General features: G+C 44.2%; 1 protein-coding gene across 4 annotated transcripts in view; it reads left to right on the forward strand.

The window, feature by feature from the left end:
- The first annotated feature begins 1484 nt into the window (after positions 1-1484).
- LOC116529996 (TLC domain-containing protein 4) overlaps positions 1485-18329 on the forward strand; it is a 76413-nt gene continuing 59568 nt past the window's right edge. The window contains exon 1 of one of the 4 annotated variants that reach the window (XM_032247941.1): positions 1485-1804. The gene's annotated coding sequence lies outside the window, so the exon portion shown is untranslated. Of the gene's footprint in view, positions 1805-2058; positions 2278-2300; positions 2457-2483; positions 5364-18329 lie in introns of those variants that run through there. The other 3 variants (XM_032247942.1, XM_032247944.1, XM_032247945.1) reach the window with 3 other exon arrangements.

Here is an 18329-nt window from a genome sequence, read left to right on the forward strand (position 1 = left end):
AACAGAGCTATTATCGGCCACCAGAGACAAGCATGGGAGAGTTTCTATAGGAGGTAGTGTTGATGCAGTCTTTAGATGACACTGTGAAATCTGTAGTTTCTGGGTTGACTCCATAGATGTTCCCATATACCCATCCTGCCCACGGAGAGTTATGAAATAGCTATGTGAGTGCACAACGTAGCTATTGGGCAAACCAAAGTTGTCAGGTACTGCACATATCGTGAAGGAATTATGATGGGACAGGGTGTGGTCAAAGGGCACTGGTGCCCAGTAAGTCCTGAGAGTTTTGAGGAGGAAAAGGGGAACATGCACTTGGGGACGTACAGGATCTTTCTCTCTGCTTGACTACAGGGCATTTTCTGTCCCTCCCTGTTCCGTGGTATAGATTTTGTCTTTTCCATGTCAGTCCAGGTCTTCAGAGTCACTATGAATTATTATTCCCATTTTATAGATGAAGAAATTGAGCCTCAGTGAGGTTGTTAGTGAAAGGCACACGACTTTAATAAACTGACAGAATTCCAGGTTCTGATTTAAATTCTATTGCTCTCCTTTGAAAATACAGGGACAGCTTATATGCGCTTGTGTGTATTTTCTGGTCTAAATCTGCAGCACATATGTGTGTCTTTCTGTGCATGTATATAGTAGGTCAAATATGTTAGCTCTATGGATATTTCTTACATTTAAATATCCTGTCATCAATGATAGTGTTTACAAATTATTTATTTAGAACTTCTTTTCAAGAAAAGCCTTTGTGATTGCTTTCTGCGAATTATAATAGACTGAATGTACCTCTTCATTATTTTGTTTCAAACAATTATATCTAGTTAATGCAGAAGCTTTTGAGGCTGTATATAACAGGTCAGAAGATCTATTTAATGTCAAACTTTATCTATTAGGCAACTTGGAATTCTCAGCCAGCACCAAATATTCAAATCCAATTTCCACACCCCAACAGCAGAGGGGTTCCGGGTGTAGGTGGAGTGCTGGTGCACCCATAAGGGTGTTTTTCAGGAATTCCGGAGGTGGTGCTCCAGAGAACACGCTTCTTCCACACACGCCCCCTACCCAGTTTTGGTAAGCACCTGCAGCCCCAAACAAGAACTGGCGGGACTCGAGTGTGGCCGTGTCAGACGTGGCAAGAAAAACCAGCAGTTGCCTTTTCATCTCTTTTCTGATGATCTAACCATGAAGTACACTTACGCAGTATTTGAGCATTTAAGGCAGAATGTAAATTCATAATCTAAGAAGATTTTTGGTTACGTGGCTAGCCCAGGTACTGACCGCTGCGGGGGCGGGCTCGCACAGTTTCCCCACTGGTAAGTTTTGTGACTTGCTTTGGCAAACCCGGGAACTGCACCCTATGCCCTTGGCAAGGATCTCTCCACTGCGACTTCGGGTGTTAGCGTTTTCGGGCTCTTTCCGGGACCCAAGTCCCAGCACACGAAGGTCGGCCCGGCGGCCGGCCTCGGGGCCCCGCCCACTTTGGCCAGGGTCTGAGCCGCCCGGAGTGGGAGCCGGAGCCCGAGCGGCAGCGGCCCCTTTAAGGAGCCGCTCTGCGGTAACCCGAGCCCGCAGTCCAGGCGGGCGCGGCGGCCGCGGCGGTAGCTGGAGCCTCGGCGACTGCACCTCCAAGCGGCCCGGAGCTCGCGGCTTCCCTGGCTCCCGCCAGCATCTCGCCGGGCGGCACTGGCCGGCGCCAGCCCTCGGGCCGGGCCGGATGACCAGACGCCTGTAGCCACCCGCCGCCTCTCCCGGCTCCGCGCAGCCGCCGCCCGCGCGCCACTCGCCCCGGGACTCGGCACAGGTGACGCCGTTTGGAGGGGGGCTGGGGAGGAGGGCGGGCTCGCGTCGCTCCGCGGCTCCCCCGCGCCGGCCGCCCAGCGCAGCCCGCAGAGCGGGGCGCCGCGGCTTCCCGCCCCTGGCCTAGCGCGGCCGAGGGCTCCTGCGCTGGGAGGCTGGGTGGGCGTCCGGCGCGCGGGAGGCGGCCCGGGGCTGCGGGGCGGGCTCCGGCAGGTGTGTGCGGCAGGCGCAGCATCGTCCCCGCCCGGCGGGCCACGGCGTCGCTCCGGGAGCAGATGGTGTCCCGGGGCCCCCAGCCCCCGCGCCGCCTGGGCGCCCTGCGTTCCTCTAGCGTTTCTCGGGCTGCACAGTTCGGGCTGCCCTGTCTGCCTGGCGGTGCCTCCCGGGTCTGAGCTTAAAGCGGGTGGGGGCAAACCTTTGGGCATGCAGGGAGAGCTTTCTTGTTAGAGCCCACACACAATTAGGCGCATCAAGTGGGTAAGTCCGCCTCCCCCGCCGCCACCTTCTGAAACAAGTAGCTCCTGTTTACCCTTGCAGTTCTCAAGTGGGTCCCATTTTTAGCCACCGAGCACTGCAAAGTCTAGTAGGAAGGGACCAGGTGGAGAGTCAGAGGGAGGGATTCGTTTCTATTTCCAGCTCCACCACTGTAACCCCTGGTAAGTTTATTAAACTAAGTGCCTCGGTTTACCCAGCCATGAAATGGGATTCGTAATGCCAGCATTTTCCTACCCCTCCAAGACGGCAGGATAACCTCTGTGACAACACTTTGAGTCTAAGTTCATTTACGAGATATTGTTGCTGGTCTGTATATTTTTAATTGTAAACACACTTGAGTGTTAATGTGGTGCACACCTTTATGTGAAATTATGAAATTGACCTTAAACACTAATCTTGGATAATGTTTAATCCAAATGCCAGTTTGGAGAAGATGGAAGAGATGGTGTGGATGTTAGGAATTGACGTGTGAAATAGGAAAAAAACTGTCATTTTAGTAAAATCTTTATGCAGTCACCAATGGAGAGTTGAGAAAAAATGGACCTTGGATTGTGATGTTTTTGAGATACTCCCTTGAGAGCACATGATGTGGATTCCAGTGTAACTTCATCTTTGTATAGCCGATTAAGGTAATAAGTTAGAGAATCCCAGATCCCTTTTAAGTGTGCTATATATGAGGAATTTTTATCCTTGCTTATCTTTTCCTTAAATTGTATGGGTGAAACTAAATTAGAAAAGTGTATTCCTGCCGTGTTAGAAAATTTGAAAGAATGGCTGAGGAACCATGGATTTTAGTTTATTTGCCACGCCCCTCCTGTGCCATCTGGTGACCCAGAGAATAATTATTTTAGGGTGCCTTTTTTTTCTACACCTGCCACCCCTTTTGTCCCATTACCTCTCCCTGGAGTTTGAATCTTTACTGTGTGATTTTGCATGAGTTTTACCTGTCTAGGCTGGGTGCCTCTGACCCAGCTGCCCAATCAGTCATTATTTATTTACAGTATTAGATTTCCATTTCTATTCATTTCACTGTAAGCCGCCTTTACCCTGGTGTGAAGAATAATGGGTCTTTGCTACTAATGCTGTATACTTGGAGGTGACTAGGAATGGCATGTTCAAGGGGCTGAGACTAATGCAAGCTCCAGGGAAGCGGGGTCTTCACTGGAGTCTTTTGAATAGGTCCTGGAGTACAGATGCAAGAGTTGGCCTGTCTTCCTTGATTTTCTGGTCTCCACTGGGTAAATTTGTTTCATTGCCAAGGGAAGTCTTGGGAGCAGGGAGCTATCAGAAATCTGAGTGTTAGACTGATTAAGAGCCTGCCCTGCAAAGGAGTGAGGAGAAAGAAGTAGTGGCTTTGTAGGTGTTGGAGAGTCCTCCCTGTAACCAGGTAAGTAGAAGGAAGTGAAGGATCCCTAGATTCCCAATTGAGAAATGGGAAAGGGGCTGGGTTTCAAAAGGGAAGTGATACAGCTTATAGCAGGTTTGGGAACATACCTGAGGTTGGATGGGCCCTTCTCCCTCTTTCTTCTGGAGAGTGTTTCTGGCTCCTCAGTCAAGCACAGCTGTGCTAACAGTTTCAGACCTGTTTACCGTCCTCCTTGGCGCTCTAGGGGAGGCCCAGCATTCGTGTTCCTCTCTCAAAGCTGTCCTTACACGTATTAGAGGAAAACAAGCTGTTTAGTTTGTGAGAAACTTTTTAGACTTCAGTGTCTCTCCTCACCCTTTCCAAATTAATCCCGCATCTTACAGATTAAAGATTCATTTAGGCTTCATTATCTCAAACTGGGATACTCAGTTTAAGAAGAGTAAGCTGAACAGTCTACACAAAGATATGAAAAGCTAGCTTTTCTGTTGAGGAAGATAATTAGTTGGGTGAGAGTTGTGGGCATTTGGACAAAGGGCAAAACTGGGGGTGGAGTTGTGCTGGACAGCTTGTGCCCTCGTCCTTGAGAGAGGAAAGGGTACCACCAAACTAGTGCAGTCACCTTGTTGTGCTTTTTCTTCTTCCATTTGCCTTGTGAGAAGAAGAAGATAGCAGTATGGAGGTGGAGTCACCATCTGTTCTCAAGGATGGGAAACAGACTTTAACTGAACATCAGGGATGAGCTGTATTCACCTGGCATTGATTGGTATCAGGCGCTGGATGGATTACACCAGAGACTACATTACAGCAGGAGAGAAAGGCTAATTTTGTAAGAAAGTCTAAGGTATTTTCAGAGTGACTCTGGTGGTATTTTTTTCTTGAGGATGAAAGGTTGCACACAAAGAAATGGAGGCCTACTGCTCTGAGGCTTGTTATTCCTGGTGAGACAGTTAGATGTGCTGCAAGCAGATCCCAGATTTGATCAGGCAGGATAAGGCAGGAATAGCAAAAGGTGTTCCTTTGTTCAGAACAGTGGTCTGTTCAAGGAGAAGGCAATCCTGTGGATAGATAAGAAGGAGCTTCTGAACCAGTGCAAAAGGCCAAAGCTTTTGAAAACAGCTAATGAGGAAGACACACGGAAGGCTGTTCAGAGCTTGGGCCAACACTGGAGGAACGGAGTCCAGGACAGCGGGACCAATATCATGGGTGGAGTTTGACTAGGTGGACAAAGGCTTGTCTAAAGCAGTGTCTCAAACATTTTTCAGACTACAACAGTACAAAATTCATTTTTACACTGAGACCCAGGATGTAGCAAGAATATGTGTATGTGAAACTAGTTTCTATTCTATTTGTTTCTAGTCTGTGTTCTTAAAAACTCATAACGTGTTAGTGGATCACAGTTCACTGTTTGGAAACCACTTGTCCAATGGGTGGAAAAACAGGTTGCAGTGGAGCAGGCTGGGTGGGGGATTGGATACTGGAGGAGGTGTGGGAGGCATAGAATTGATTGAGCACTACCTGGACACCTGTCGGTGGGACAGAGGGGAACATGGAGACTCATTTTGTTTCTGACAGGTGCAGAACTCACACAGTTGAAATGATGGGACAGATGCAGAAGAGGGGACTTTCCACCAGTTATATGCACTTCAAAGCAAAATGATTGGTTTTAAGGAAGAGGAAATGTACAAGGAGTAAACTTGGATATGTAAGCAGATTTCTTAAGAGCAGTAAGATCTTTCTCTGTAGGTTTAATGAGGAGACAAATGGAGCCAGACCAATTTGGCTGATGAATTTAGGTCATGTCCGCTTTCATGGCTGGATGAGGAGCAGAGGGGCTCATAGTGCAGGAGGCAGTGAGGAGACCCACACCTCTTCTTACAGCTTTGAGAAGTTTGAGTAGAGAGCAGCAGATGGAATGTGTTTTGAAATCCCATTTGCTGATCAAACTCATTAGTAAGTTGGCTGCTGCTTGCTTCTCAGAGAATTTGCAAAGTATTTTTTCTTTCTTTTTTTTTTTTTTTTTTGAGACAGGGTCTCACTCAGTTGCCCAGGCTGGAGTGCAGTGGCACAATCTTGGCTCACTGCAACTTCTGCCTCCTGGCTTCAAGCGATTCTCCTGCTTCAGCCTCCCAAGTAGCTGGGATTACAGGCACCTGCGGCCCCCCCTCCATCCCCTGGCTAATTTTTGTATTTTTAGTAGGGACAGTTTCACCATGTTGGCCAGGCTGGTCTTGAACTCCTGTGGTCTGCCCGACTCAGCCTCCCAGTGTTGGGATTACAGTTGTGAGCCACTGCATCCAGCCTGAAAAATATTCTTATTACATTTTATAAAAGGGTTAGACTTTCAGGACATCCTTAGAAGTGTGTTTCAAGATCTGTGATCAAATTCCAATCATCATTCATAGCCTTTGGGGTCACCTAAACAGCTTCTTGGAGAAAGTGGTGAGGCAACCAGCAATTGTGAGTTAATTCCAGTATTTGCCCAGGAGTTAATCAAGGGCAGAGTCTACCTGCGTGCTTTTGATTTCCTTTTTATAATTATCAACATCTGGCTACAACACCTAACATTCCTAGCAGCAAGTAAAACAAAGCCTGGAGGAAAAGTACACAGGTGGGTGGGCGAGTTGGCTCACGTCTATACCAGCACTTTGGGGGGCTGAGGCAGGCATGTCACCTGAGGTCAGGAGTTTGAGACCAGCTTGGCCCACCCACATGGTAAAATCCTGTCTCTACTGAAAAAAATACAAAAATTAGCTGGAAGTGGTGGCATGTGCCTATAGTCCCGGCTATTTGGGAGGCTAAGGCCAGAGAATTGCTTGAATCTGGGGAGCAGAGGTTGTAGTGAGCCGAGATCGCATCATTGCATGGGCAATAGAGTATCTGTCTAAAAAAAAACAACAAACAAAAAAAGTGTACAGGTATCAGAGTTGCTTAATGACTGCTTGCCTTTATCATTGATATTCTGACCTAGTTGGAGCCTCCCCTTGACCCTGCCTTGTCGGATTTTCTTATCTTAGTTGATGTTTTCAGTGTTTGACTTCACCCTTCTTCACCTTGGTGTTTATTTAATGCTTTCAACTCTGGTTTCTCTTTATCTCTGACAAGCCCCATTCTCCCCTGAGTCCTCCCACACCCTCGTCCCCCACCAGTTGTTTTGTGGTGTCCACCTGAGTCCATGGAGCTCAATTCTGGGTCCTGGCTTGTGCCATGTTACTGTTCATTGAATTCTGCCGTGGCAAATGGTATGCCACTGAGGAGTTTATACATTTATTTTAATTTAACTTTAAAATTTTGGGGACATGGAGAAACTTTCTTGGTCAAATTAATTAGTTTTCTCAAAATAGGCTTAAAATAGGCTTAAAAAGTCTTTGAAAATTAAACTCCCTATTTGGTGTATATGTATTTAGTGGAATGGGAGGAAGAAGGAATTTTCATTTGATGAAAAAATTTGGACAAATTTAAAAGTTCTCTTTACAAAGTGTTTAGGGACATGATTCTTTAAAAAAAAAAAAAAAAAAAAGAGCCAGGTGCAGTGGTGCATGCCTGTAGTTCCAGCTACTCGGGAGGCTGAGGTTGAAGGATCGCTTGAGCCCAGGAGTTCTGGGCTGTAGTGCACTATGCTGATCAGATGTCCGCACTAAATTCGGCATTAATATGGTGACCTCCCAGGAGCGGGGGACCACCAGGTTGCCTAAGTGGGGGTGAACTGGCCCAGGTTGGAAAGGGAGCAGGTCAAAACTCCCATGCTGATCAATAGTGGGATTGTGCCTGTGAATGGCCACTGCACTCCAGCCTGGGCAACAGAGCGAGACCCTGTCTCTAAAAAAAAAAAAAAAAAAAAAAGAAATAGGGTCTTAGTATGTTGCCCTGGGCTGGTCTTGAATTCCTGGGCTCAAGTGATCCTCCTGCCTTAGCCTCCCAAAATGCTGGGATTACAGGCCTGAGCCACTGTGTCTAGCCTGGGACATGATTCTTAAAACTAGTCTTGCTCAATTAACATGTTTTCCTCCATTACATGTAAAAATATTGAGACAGTTATGAATTTAAATGCTTTATAATTTGTTACATGTAAGGACTTATTAAGACTACAACTTTGTTTAGAATGAGGTTTCCTTCCCTTTTCATATTTTTATTTTTATATTTTTGAGATGGAGTTTCATTCTTGTTGCCCAGGCTGGAGTGCAGTGGCGTGATCTCAGCTCACTGCAACCTCCACCTCCCTGGTTCAAGTGATTCTCCTGCCTCAGCCTCCCTCGCAGCTGGGGTTACAGGCATATACCATGATGCCCAGCTCATTTTGTATTTTTAGTAGAGTCGGGGTTTCTCCATGTTGGTCAGGCTGGTCTCGAACTCCTGAATTCAGGTGATCTGCCCACTTCCCAAAGTGCTGGATTATGGTTGTGAGCCACCACACCTGGCCCTTTTCATATTTTTAAAACCTGCGTGAGTGATCCCAAACATCAATTTCTTACATAGCGTATGGAAAAGGGAAGGAATCCAGGGCAAGATAAGGATGAAAGGGTGAGGCCAAGAGGAAGGCTTGATCACCTGGAGCCAGAAGAAACAACCAAACCTCAAGACATTTGGCATTTTGAAGATTTGAGAACACTTTATAGCCACAAGTCTCTAAATGTTTTCTGTAGTGTTTTTTTTTTTAATTGCAAAGGTAAGACTAGCTCATTATTTAAAAAATTATAAACAGTCAATATTTAAGAGAATGAAAATTCATCTCTGCCTCCTCCTCCAGCTCCCACCCTGGCTGGTTTCACTCCTAAACACGTGTAGTTATCAGTTTTGGGGGTTAGGGCCTCCAGACTTTTTCTCTACAAATGGCAAAATGTGTCCAGAGTTATTTAGTTTTGAAAAAATTATTATTTTGCAGCTTGCTTCTTTATCACCTTTTTCATTTAAATATCAATAATGTGATAGTATATGTATAGTTAACCATATTTCTATTGGTGGGCCTTGAGATTATTTCTAATGATGCTTTAATAAACACTCTTGTAAGTATGGTACATCTTTTCAAACTTGTGTGAAATTTTGAGGGTAAAAGATGCCAATTCGTTAGTATACTGCTTATTTTATAATTCAAGTAACACAGTGTTATCAACATTTACATATTCTGCTATTTGATCCCCCAAATAGTCACTCAGCAGTGAAAATGCAGCAGTGGATGTTATAGGGATTTCAAGGTTGGGCAATGCATCCTTCTTGCTTACCAGAGGTCACTGTCTGATAGGGCGATTAGGCATGCGCATTGACTACAATAGCTTTGGTTTTATTTATATTCCCCTTTGTTTCTTTTTCTTTTTTTTTTTTTAGATGTGGTTTCACAGTGTTGGTCAGGCTGGTCTTGAACTCCTGTCCTCAGGTGATCCACCCGCCCTGGCCTCCAAAGTGCTTGGATTACAGGCATATTCCCCTTTGTTTCAAACAGGATTTGGAATTGTTTACAAAGATGCATAGGATGACAAGATAAAGTGTATTTGGTATAAAGAAGAAAAAGCAGATGGAAGTGTAAGTGAGGTTGGTCAGTGTATTTTGAAGTCCTGATTTCTCCTTGCTAAAAGTTCTGGCTATAAGCTTTCCAGCAGCAAAAAGAAGAGGCAAATGATCCATAACAAGTTTCAGGTATTCAAAAGAGAAACCACATCAGAGAAGCCCACCTATTCCTGATTCCAGGAGGTGAGAAAAAAATTCTCTTTTGGGTTTTCATTAAGAAAACACTGCATTTGCAATGGCCAGCATCTAAACAATCTTCCCAGTATCTTACAATAAAACCCAGTGATTTTGCTATTCGATGCCACCTCATATCAGGTTGCTCAGTGCTAGCCAGGGGTATCATGCTTGGGCACTGCTCAGTGAAAGGTCAGTAGGGTGAGGTGTAGGTTCATGGGTTTAATCCAGAAATAGCTGTAAGACCTAAAGGGACACATGGCCAATGAAAAACAGCAATGTGATCTTGTTTCTGGATATTTTTTCCGCAAAGTAGTACAGAATATACAAGTTTAGTGGAATTGCTATAGGTAAAACCTACAGAATACTAGGCCTGTAACTTTTGAAATCAGAAATGAGGATGTTTTAGATGGTGTTAACTTAATAGAATTATGATAATGGCTGGGCAAAATATTTTCCTAAAAAAAAAAAACAACCCAAAAAAACCGAAAACACCACCCTATACTTGTTCCACACAAGGATGGTACTTGTTCACATTGATCAATCCCATTAAGTTAGAAAGAATCAGAGCCATCATGCTAAGAAGTCTTGAGAAGTTAAGGTTGCTTTTTTTTTTTTTTACCCGGGCTGGAGTGCAGTGGTGCGATCTTGGCTCACTGCAACCTCTGTGCCTCCCAGGTTCAAGTGATTCTCCTGCCTCAGCCTCCCTAGTAGCTGGGACTACAGGCACGTACCACCATGCCCGGCTAATTTTTGGATTTTTAGCAGAGGCAGGGTTTCACCATAATGGTCAGGCTGGTCTCGAACTTCTGACCTTGTGATCTGCCCGCCTTGGCCTCCCAAAGCGTTGGGATTACAGGTGTGAGCCACCACACCTGGCCTAAACTTGTTAATAGATTGTACAATATGAGAATGTCACCAGGGCTTAGAGGTCTCCAAGTTGGGCCAGCTTGACTGTTTCATAAAGCCAGTGAAAGTTCATTTCCCATGAGTCATCTGGCTCTGAACTTCCATGACCGCATTCACCAAATTCTTGGAATGTTACCCAAAAATAGTTCTTAATTGTAAAGTCTATGGGATAAGCTTAGGTTCTTTTATGTGACTTACTACACCTGAATTTAAACATGAGGTTGAGGCCACCTGAAGTTTGTGATGTGATGAAAGCTCATCTGATTTGTTTTGCACGTTACCTAATGTGGCTGTGAAGTAGTTCAAGGAAACGTGTCACCATATTTAGATTTTTGTACTATCTGGCAGTATCAAATCTGAATCAGGTAGATAAGTATGATGTTTATTAGGAAGTAGTGCAGTTGGAACTAGTTTTAGGCAATGACAGTCTTATGGGAAGAGCTTAGAAAAGGAACCACTGTGAAAGTAGTTTGAGTAGCATTTTTATTTTTTAAGACTAGTCAAGAGAAGGAGGGAGAGAGTAGATCAAGGAGTTCCATTTGTGACTGTGAGCAGTCAATGGAGACAACTTGCTACCTTCAGACTAGCCCTTGGGTAGAGTGGACTCTAGGTAAGAAGATAAAAGGCCACCTAGAGAATTTAGAAACTCCTTGGCTGTCTTCTCATTTTAGCCACCAAATTGTCCAGTTACATTGTAAGTATAGACAACCTGCAGGGCCTTTAGGTCAAGGATTAAATGAAGACGGAAATGATCACATTCCTTCAAATATAGAATATTATATCCCTGTATGATTTGGCACCGTTGGAGAAATATTAAATAGGTGTAACATTTCTTAGTTAAGAAAGGGCTAGTAGGCCAGCCATGGTGGTTCAGACCTGTAATCCCAGCACTTTGGGAGGCTGAGACAGAAGGATCACTTGAGTTCAGTAGTTTGAGACTGCCTGGACAACATAGCGAGACCCCATCTCTATTAAAAAAAAAAAAAAAACAAGGCCAGATGTGATGGCTCACACCTCTAATCCCAGCACTTTGGGAGACGCTGGGGCAAGTGGATCACTTGAAGTCAGGAGTTCAAGACCAGCCTGGCCAACATGGCAAAACCCCATCTCTACCAAAAAATACAAAAATTAGCCAGGCATGGTGGTGCATGCCTGTAGTCCCAGCTACTCGGGAGGCTGAGGCAGGATAATTGCTTGAACCTGGGAGGCAGAGGTTGCAGTGAGCCGAGATCACTCCATTGCACTCCAGCCTGGGTGAGAGAACGAGACTCTGTCTCAAGAAAAAAAAGAGGGGAGGGGCTGGTAATATCAAAAACTATTCTTTATTGAGTGGTATGTTAATCTGTTGCCAAATAAACCATCCCTAGACCCTAGTAGCTTAAAACAGTGATTTATTATTTCTTGTGCTTATGTGGGTTGGCTGGGGAATTACTGTGTTGGTTACAGGTTCACTCAAGTGGGTGCCTTCAGATAGAGGGTTAGCTGGGCTGAAGAATCCAAGATGGCTTGCCAGCATGGCTGGTAGTTGACATTGAGTGTTGGCTGTCAGCTGGGCAACCTCAGTTTTCTCACTGTGGCCTTCATCCTCCCGTAGACTAGAGAGGCTCCTGACATGACGGTCTCAGGGCAGTTTTCCAAGAGTCTTTAAAGTCCCACCTGGGCTCTAGAACCCTTCAAGCCTCTCTTCTGTTGACTTCTGTTTGTCAGCAGCTGGCAAGGCCAGCCCAGATTCACAGCGCAGAGACATAGACTCCACCCCTGGATTGGGGGATTGGAGTGGCAGTGTCACTGTGGCAAAGTAATTTATGGCCACTAAATGGTTTACCACAAGTGACTACATGTTCCAGCAACTGTGCTAGGTGCATTTAACAGATTATCTCACTTAAGGCACATAACTGTCTTTCCATCAGGTATTCACATCCCCATTTTAAAGCACCTGCAGGTCACAGAGGTTGTGTTGTTCTTGCTTAAGCCTACCTGGTAAGTATTGGAACTGGGTTTTGATTCTAGGTCTCTGTCTAGCTGAGTGAAATTCATCTTGAGAACCCAACAAATGGGAGAAATAGGCTAACTTGTTCTTCAGCCCCTCTAACCCATTTAATACCACCCTGTTTCCTGTGGGGAACAGGCACAAGAAGGAAAAGAAAATAGAAGGCAGCAGGCAAAGCCCTACCTTAGTCCCTTCCCTTATCCTAAGGACTTTCCAGGGTAATGAGATCCATGATTTGAAGGTGAGAAGCACTTCCCTGACTCTGTAGGTTCTTACTTCCTAAGTAGCTTGGCAGGTGACTGAGTGATCCCTTAAAAAAAAGAACAAAATATATTTGGGGAAAATCATACTTGGTCAAAAAGCCAAGAGATGTTCCCAGCCAAGAGCTCCTTTGGGATCCCTCCAGGAAGGGAAGAGCATCGATACGGAAATAAGTACATTAGATGCTTATAAGTAGAAAAGGCGGGCTGCAGAACTTCTCTCTTCTTTCCCGAGTCTCCCCAGACAGTAGAGAACCACTTGGTTCCTGCTTCAGCTTCAGGGACTCTTCCTAGCATAGACTCCTTCCAAGGCTGGAGTCCACTGTTGTGTTTGAAATGCTGATTTCCTCGAAGGTGGGCTCTCAAGTTGTATAAGCTTCAAAACCTTTACTTTTTGTTTGCGCCAGTTACTATATTAATGAGACCTCCCAATTACTATTGTCTACTGGCTGAAGGCATTCTGATTTATCCAAAATTCAGTGGCTGTAATTGTAACTCATAGGTTTAAAAACAAAGACATCTTTATAAAAGTGTTTTAAGTGAGCCTGTAATCCCAGCTACTAGGAAGGCTGAGGCAAGAGAATTGGTTAAACCTGGGAAGTGGAGGTTGTAGTGAGCTGAGATCATGCCACCGCACCACTCTAGCCTGTGTGACTGAGCAAACTCTATCTCAAAAAAAAAAAAAAAAAAAGCTTTAAGTGGAGATGCTAGAAAGCAACATTTGTCGGGTAAATCACATGTGTACTCTGAGCCATAAAGCCTAGAAAATGACCTGAATTTCCAAGGGTATTTTCTTCAATAAGTTAGGAATTGAGAAGCAGAGGAGCTGAAGGGAGAGATGGAGAAGGCCTTTTTCTTTTTCCTTTTTTTTTTTTTTTTGGAGACAGTCTCACTCCATCACCAGGCGCCAGGCTGGAGTGCAGTGGTGTGACCTCAGCTCACTGCAACCTCCACCTCCCGGGTTCAAGCACTTCTCCTGCCTCAGCTTCCCGAGTAGCTGGGACTACAGGCGTGCCACCACACCCAGCTAATTTTTTTGTATTTTTAGTAGAGACGAGGTTTCACCATGTTGGCCAGGATGTTCTCGATCTCTTTACCTTGTGATCTGCCCGCCTTGGCCTCCCAAAGTGCTGGGATTACAGGCGTGAGCCACCGTGCCCGGCAGAGAAGGCCTTTTTCTTTTGTTGGTCTCCTGCTTGTTAAGCATTATAAAAACAAACCCCAAGTAAAGGAATAAATGTAAAATGAAATAAAATAAAATATTTAAAATAAGACAAAAGATAAAAAGTTGATGAAAATGCAAAATAGATGAATTATATTAGATTTCATTTATTTTTAAGTTAAAAGCTAGACCATGTAAATGTAAGCTAGGAAAATAGGAATAAAAGTTTTGTTAAATTACTGTACCTATAATGGAAGGGAGAACTAGTTAGGTGTTGTGGATACCAGTGGGAGAAATGATTTATTGGAAGAGCAGAAATTTTCAGGGAGCTGTTAAAGAGGTGGGATAGCCTCTTACCCTTGGTGTGTCAGAATCTCTTGGTGTGGGGACTCTGGGTTGTTTGAAAAATCTATATCAAAGGAACTATTTTGCCCTCACAAAACAAACTATAGAAGGACTACAAAGTCTTCCCTACTTGTAGGAATAAGCAGAATGTGTGTGTGTGGTGGGGGTGGTGGGGAGCCTGGGATATGAAAATTTGAAAAGCACTGAATTGGATCAGAGAAAGATTCCTCGAAGGCATAGGTACATCTTTTCTTGTGCATCCTATACTAAAGAGAAGTCTTAGATTAAAGAAATGTGTAGCAGAGTTGTGACTCAACTGTCAGAGCGGTTCTCTGAGCTTTGGTAGCAAGGTGGGGCCACCCCCAGCCTTTGAGTATGGATACTTTTTTGCCGAGAATGGATGACACTTACAGAGCCCAGTTTAGAGAACAGGGGTTAGCCTCCTTCCTAATCTAATGTGCTGTGGTTATAATAATTATATACAATTATGAGAAAAATAAAGGCCTATTAGAAAAATAAAGGCCTATTCAGTGCCATGAATATTAGAGGATTTATAGAAGTTGAGTTGACTTTTTTGCAGCTGGCTTCCTGTAGACTTTTACACTTAGGCTAATGGTTCTTGAACTTGATGCTCAGGAAAGAAAAAGAGGTAGAGTGTTCCCTTCATTTTATCCTCCTAATTATTTTTCCCTGTATATCTCTTCACATACAGTTAAAACAACAAAAAGCAAAAACTATATCTGCAGTTAGCTGAGAGCTTTATATACATTCCTTCAGATGCTTTACAATTTTTACATGATTGAAAAGTCAAAAGTGAGTCATGTGACAGTTATTCTTTACTTTCAATGTCTTTGGTCATTTTTTGACATTTTATCAACATTGAGATAGATAATTACAGTGTACTACCTATAAGAAAATGCAGACAAAACTCAGAATGAGTGTGGGATGGTATGCCTTTTTTGGCTAGGGTTTTTTGTTTGTTTGGCTTGGTAAATAGCTCATCTTCTGCAGTAATGTGCTTCTTTACAAATGTCTTAGAGTTTGCATCTAGAGACTTTTTTTTTTTTTTTTTTTTTTTTTTGAGACGGGGTTTCGCTCTTGTTACCCAGGCTGGAGTGCAATGGCGCCATCTCGGCTCACCGCAACCTCCGCCTCCTGGGTTCAGGCAATTCTCCTGCCTCAGCCTCCTGAGTAGCTGGGATTACAGGCACGCGCCACCATGCCCAGCTGATTTTTTGTAGTTTTAGTAGAGACGGGGTTTCACCATGTTGACCAGGATGGTCTCGATCTCTTGACCTCGTGATCCACCCGCCTCGGCCTCCCAAAGTGCTGGGATTACAGGTGTGAGCCACGGCGCCCGGCCCTGCATCTAGAGACTTTTACATCCTAGAGCGTTAGGGCTACTGATGGTGGTAAATAAGTCAATAAATCAGTACTTCCATAGTTGATAAGAATGTCAAAGTACAAATACATGTTATACATGAAACTTTTGAATATGTATCATGTTAAAAGGAGTTTATAATAGATAAATACTGAAAACTTTTTGCTTTTGGACATATTTGGAGGTGAGAATACTTTTGAGGTCAATATACTTTCATGCTGTAATACTATAGTTGTCAGTTCAGAAAATTCTTTTTCTCTATCGTGATTACACTGGTAGAACAAGGAATCTATAACTGATGAGACACTGATAGAATGGAAAGCACATGTAAGAGTATGTGTGTTGTTATAACTGTTTTATTTAACATATTTATTGAGCATAAATTACATGGAAGACACTGTGTCGGGCATGGGGATTTAATGGTGAGGGGAAAAGTGGCCACATTTTCCCACCCTTATGGGACATCACTCCACTGTGGGAAGGAAACATCTGTGTAGGTTGCACCTGTAAAGGAGAGGGACATGCAGCATGAGGGAAGAGAATGGGGGAATTGACCTGTTGACAGAGCTCAGAGAACTGAAGAAGCATGGGTGTTAACTTGGGAGTGGAGGGGTATGGATGGGAGTCAGAGAATAGGATGTGCACAGGCCTTGTGGAGGTGGAGGAAGGGAACATGGCATCTTTTAGGAAGAGAAAGAAGGCCATGTTAGCTGGAATGCACTAAGTGAGGGGAGGTGCCAACTGAGGCTGGAGAAGGTGGAGCCCTTCTTCTAAGAGCATTCAGAAATCAATGAAGGTTTTAAGTTGAGGGTAGGTAAGGAAGTGACATGATCAGAGACAGCTTTTAGAAAAGATTTCCCTGGAGCCCTCCGGTCTGTTCTCCACTCTAAGGAGACCAGTTTGGAGACAGTCCAGAAGTGTGATGGTAGTAGCTTGAGAAGAAAATGCATCTTTTTGACAGTGATTTAAGAAGTATAATTCACTGGACTTAGTAGTAGATTGGATATGGTGGCAGAGCAGGAAGGTGCAGGAAGCAGATTATCAATGGTGACTCCTGGGTTTCTGGCTGTCAGATCTGAATGTATGGTGCTATGGTTTGGCTATGGTTTCTCCCCATCAAAACTCATGTTGAAATTTGATCCGCAGTGTATTGATGTTGGGAGGTGGGGCCTAGTGGGAGGTGTTAGAATCCTGGGGCAGATCCCTCATGAGTGGCTTGATGCTGTTCTTACACTAGTGAGTTCTCATTCTGGCAAGAGTGGATTAGTTCCTTTGAGAGTAGGTTATTAGAAAGCCAGGATGCCACCCAGGTTTTGTCTTTTCACGCATGCCTGCTTCCTCTTTGACCTTATCCACTATATTATGACTTAGCACAAAAGTTTTGCCAAAAGCCTGGGCCATGCCCTTGAACTTCTCAACTTGCAGACTCATGAGCTAAATAAGCCTGTTTTCTGTACAAACTATGCAGTCCAGGATGGGTGTGATGCCTTACATCTGTAATCCCAGAAATTTGGGAAGCCAAGGCGGGTGGATCACTAGAGTCCAGGAGTTCAAAACCAGTCTGGCCAACATAGCAAACCCCTATCTCTACCAAAAATACAAAAAATTAGCCTGGCATGGTGGCATGCGCCTATAATCCCAGCTATGCTGGAGGCTGAGGCATGAGAATCACTTGAACCCAGGTGGCGGAGGTTTCAGCGAGCCAAGATTGCACCATTGCACTCTAGCCTGGGTAACAAAGTGAGACTGCATGTAAAAGCAAACAAAAATAAATTATGCAATCTCAGATGTTCTGTTATAGCAACACAAAACAGACTAAGACAATTGGTGATAACCATTCACTGAGTTGAAGAATCTGGCTGAGGACCAAGTTTAGGGGTCAGGTTATAAGCTTGGTTTGAGATGCCTTTGAGACGCCATGTAGTAGTATCAAGTAGCAGTAGGCTGTATACATTAGCTCAGGGGAGAGATCAAGGATGAAAATTTGAACTTTAGATTTTTCTACATCTAAGTGGTAACTGAAGCCACAAATATAATTGAAATTACATAGGAAACAAGTAGATAGAAGATGATCTGGAGTCTTAAAGAACTCTATTATTTAGTGGTTGGTAGAGGAAATGTGGCGTTATGGAAGTACAGGAAGCAAGCATTTCGAGGAGAAAATGGTCAGCATCTGATGTTGTGGAGAGGTCAGGTAACATGAAAGCTGCACATGGAAGTCATTGCTGACCTTAGCAACAGCTATTCCAGGAGAGTGATGAGGATGGGGACAACAGTGGAGTGTGATGAAGCGTCAGGTGATAAATGATGACAGAATACAGGCAGATATTTCTAGAACTTTGTAAAGGAGTGGAGAGAGAGAGTGCGCAAGTGTAAAAGTTCAAGCAAGAGAGAGAAACTATGAAAAAAGAGGATTGAAGAAGAGGTGGTAAATCTGTTGATTTTTGTTTTTTTCTGAGAACTTCAGCCTGTTTAAGAACCAATAGAAGGAGCCATTTGAGAGGGAGCGAGTAAAGGATTATGTGCAGCAGAAGATTCCCAAGAATGTCACAAAGGGTGGATCTAAAGTGCACAAGTTAGAGAGATTGATCTTAGATGGGAAGACAGATGGTTACAGGTGGAGGTAGTTTGTGTAGTTGGTAGTGTGGGATATTGAGTGTTTTCATATCCAACATTCTACTTTTTGGTGAAGTAGGATGGGGATCATTTGCTGAGAATGGGGTAGATGGATGGTGTTTTGAAAAGAATAAGGACAATTTGGGAATTTTATTGTGAACTCTGAGAGGGTTTTTGGAGTGGCAAATGGTTGGAGTGCAGGGTGGTGTTGAGGGCTGTCTGATCCCTCTGTAATTCACACACACTGGCTTCAATCTCTTCTGGCGTGTGACTTTCTGCAACAGAGCTCTGATTGTTCCAGACTCATTGCTGAGTAAATGTTGGGCACATCC

The sequence above is a fragment of the Sapajus apella genome, unplaced genomic scaffold (genome assembly GCF_009761245.1).
Source record: "Sapajus apella isolate SASKATOON/1434 unplaced genomic scaffold, GSC_monkey_1.0 scaffold64, whole genome shotgun sequence".
NCBI lineage: Eukaryota > Metazoa > Chordata > Mammalia > Primates > Cebidae > Sapajus > Sapajus apella.